Source organism: Anopheles nili (assembly GCF_943737925.1).
Source record: "Anopheles nili chromosome X unlocalized genomic scaffold, idAnoNiliSN_F5_01 X_unloc_5, whole genome shotgun sequence".
Taxonomy (NCBI): domain Eukaryota; kingdom Metazoa; phylum Arthropoda; class Insecta; order Diptera; family Culicidae; genus Anopheles; species Anopheles nili.
Window position 1 is genome coordinate 495001 of NW_026525511.1, and position 3657 is coordinate 498657.

A 3657-nucleotide genomic window follows, 5' to 3' on the forward strand; every position below is an offset into this window, starting at 1 on the left:
GGTGGTCGTGCAACATCACGCCAAGGTAGCGGATGCTGCGGGCTGTTTGGACCTCGACGTCACCGATGCGAATTGACAGCGAGATCGGCCGCTGGACACTCGAGATGATAACGGCTTCCGTTTTCGCCGGTGAAAGCTCCAGCCGATGTTGGGTCATCCAGGTCATCACGGACCGTACCGCTTCTTCCGCTGCTGCTGCTGTTGCCCCCGGGTCGTCACCACGTGCCACTATCACGAGGTCATCCGCAAATCCAATCGCCTCCACCGTAGGGGGGAACTGCACGCTCAGTACCCCGTCGTACATTACGTTCCACAGGGTGGGGCCCAGGATGGACCCCTGTGGGACGCCGGCGGTGACATGCCGTACGACAGGGCCTTCGCTGGTGTTGTAATGCAGCTCTCGTCCGTGAAAATAGCTCTGGAGAATTCGCTGAATGCCTTCAGGTACTCGCTTCGCCTGAAGCGCGAGGGCGATCGACTGCCAGCTCGCTGTATTGAAGGCATTGCGAATGTCCAGGGTGACGACCAGTAGAAATCTATGAACCCCGTGTCCAGTTCGGCCGAAGGACATGGCCGTGCTGCCAGCTGCCACGATTCGGGCTACCGCGTCCACCGTTGAACGTCCCCTGCGGAATCCGTACTGCCGGTCGGACAGCATCTGCCCAGACGTGCTTTCCAGGTGCTCATTGAGGCGCTCGAGGATGAGCCTCTCCAGCACCTTTCCCACCGTGTCTAGCATACACAGTGGGCGGTACGACGAGCTCTCGCCCGGAGGCTTCCCCGGTTTCGGAATGAGCACCAGTCGCTGTCTCTTCCATGCCGCGGGAAACAAAGCACGGTCGAGACAGTCCTGGTAAAGCCTTCGCAGCACGTCTGGGTGTTCACTTATCAGCACCTTCACAGCAGCGTTCGGGATGCCGTCGAGGCCTGGTGCCTTCCTCGAACTCATCCGCGATGCTATCACTTGTAGTTCCTCGATGGTTACCGGACGGAGGGTGTTCTCTCCGGGAGCAAGATGGCTTGGCTCTGGCCAGTCGAAAGACGGGTGCTCTGGGAACAGGTCAGCAACAATGCGATCCAAGGTCGCTCGGTCAGTCTCCGGTGGTGCGCGACTGCCACGGAGAGACGTGAGTACGACCTGGTACCCTGCCCCAAACACATCATCCTCAACGGCGTCGATCAACTCCTGGAACCGCCGTTCCTTGCTCCGTCGAATCTCCTTCTGCAGAGTTCGTCGTGCAGCCAGATGACTTGCTGCAGCGACCTCACGCTCTGGCGCGTTCGACATGCGCAGAGCGTGGTCCCGGGCTACTCTGCAGGCCTGCTGCAGCTGTGAGATTTCCGGGGTCCACCAGAACACATTGCTTCGACGTCCGTGCTGTCGCGGGTTTACTCTCTGCATCGTCTCGTCACAAGCTCCAGCCAATGCTTTGACGAGCGTCGCAGGGCAGACAGCAGCCTCGGTGATCTTCCAGGCCTTGAGGGCCTCGCGATAGCAGCCCGCGTGGAATTGACCCATTTTCCAGCGGCGGCCAGCCTACAGGGATAACTGGCTTGTGGCCGCCAAGCGTTCATAGCGACGTGGCTTTTTGATCCTTCGATGTCGGCTCTTCCTATCATTGTGAAGCAAAATTCACCAAGCGTAGGATTGTTCACCCTTTCAAGGGAACGTGAGCTGGGTTTAGACCGTCGTGAGACAGGTTAGTTTTACCCTACTGGTGTGTGCCGCGCGCAGCTATCCTAACGGAATTCCTGTGCAGTACGAGAGGAACCACAGGTACGGACCACTGGCTCAATACTAGTTCGACCGGACTTTGGTATGAAGCTACGTCCGCTGGATTATGCCTGAACGCCTCTAAGGTCGTAGCCAAACCGAGCCGATAGCGCCTCCAACCCCCATTAGGTGATCGTAAGCTAGCGGGCCTATCAACCCTCCGAGACCCGCCGGGGCTTCGCCTGAACCCCTGCGTCTCATCCCCCGTTACACACTGGGCCGCATCGCGCGGGGCCGCACTCGCACGTGCTAGTACCTTACCACAGGGAACGCCGGAGTCCGTCGGCCCCGTCGACCGTGGATACACCTAGTTTCGACACCTACCGACCGCCCGCAAACGACGGGACTTCAGGCTGGGAGACGCGAGTTGCAGAGAGGCGTACGCTTCGATCCTCTCACTCTACCCATGCTTGGTGGTTTGCCACACGACGTGGCGAGATGCGATGGTGGCCCTCCACACGCGGGGGTCATCACGCGTGTGCGTAAGGTACCTGCAGCAGGTGCAGGTGCCTGGGTGCGTGCCATGGTGATGATGGTACCACCTAGTCGGGAGTGTGCGGGAGTCACACACCGGCTGCGCGCCACCTGTGGGAGCTTGCTCCTGCAAGGTGCCGCAAGTCGCTTGGGTAAGGCGACGCTGCACACACGTGGTGTGCTATGTGCAGAAGGGTGTGCTGCTGTGGTGTGTCCTAGTGGGTGGTGTGCTTGTGCTCCAGACATGGGGTGCATGTGCGCTACTGGCTGGGGTGCACCATAGCTACCCGAATGGAGCGATAGAGAGGAGGTGAGCTTTAGCGGGTCAAGTCCATTGGGCTTGATCCGCGAAAAGCACCAAATCCCGAAAGTCGAAGCCCGAGTTGCTATGGTGTGCGAAAAGCTGCATTTGATGTTGAAAAAAAGTACAAGTCCCAAAACTTGACTTCCCGAAAAATTTCAACTAGTTGCATAGCACCAGGCGTACACACGGAGGAGATTGTTGCGAGACGAACACGCTGTTGGAAGACAACCGAATGCACGCGGGATTGCTCACGGAGCAAGCGCAAGCACGCGAAACAGCTTGCACGGGTGATGGACCACATTGGACGAGTGACGGTTACCGGTTACCAGTGGGTTAGCCATGTTGTAACGGGCTAAGAGGCCTGTTAAGCCAGAGTGTACGGAGTTCAGATGACTAGGTGCGCACGCAGGCATCGAGGTTTTGATGGTTTGCGCAGAGTTGTAGCACGGCAGAGAGCGCGCCGGAGCAGTTTCAGTCCAATCGGACGATGCGCGGGTGTTTTACAGAACATTGAAAGTTGTATGGAAGAAAACCCCTGGAAATATGCAATATATGGGAAAACACGAAATACTCTCGGATGGAGGTGTCTGAGAAGTTTGGCGTATATGGACGAAAGTTAGCCACGGTGGTGTTCTAACATCGGTACCTGGGACGCAAAACCGTCGGACGCATGGTTTCGAGGCAATTTGCGAAAAACGGGCCAAAATGGTGCACGAACAAAGGGGCACGCGCTATATCTGGCAGAAGGAGAACTCTGCGAGGTGTTGTGTGTATGGACGAAAAGTAGGCATTACGGAGTTGAGCAAACGCGCCGAAGACCGCAACTCGATATCTCCAACCGGCTGGTCGGTAGAGCGATTCCCAACACCCCATAGACACCGCAATGGGTGAAAATCGGCTAAGTCCCAATATGTACCTTCAGAGGGGCATATCTCGAAAACTTCTCGTCAGATCGGGGCCAAATTCACAGAGAAGACACATGTCGAGGAGTTGTTTCGGTTGAGCGATAGTGGTTTTTGGGTGAAAATGTACCCCTAAACCTTGTACAGAGAGGACCCCTTCCGTAGAGCAAAATCCTGAAGGTCGGGGTCGCGCAAGGGTCGAC

The 3657-nt window shown here is 57.2% G+C and overlaps 1 pseudogene; it reads left to right on the forward strand.

The window, feature by feature from the left end:
• The window catches only part of LOC128729865 (large subunit ribosomal RNA), a 7146-nt pseudogene extending 4949 nt beyond the window's left edge, over nucleotides 1-2197 (forward strand).
• Nucleotides 2198-3657: the final 1460 nt, after the last annotated feature.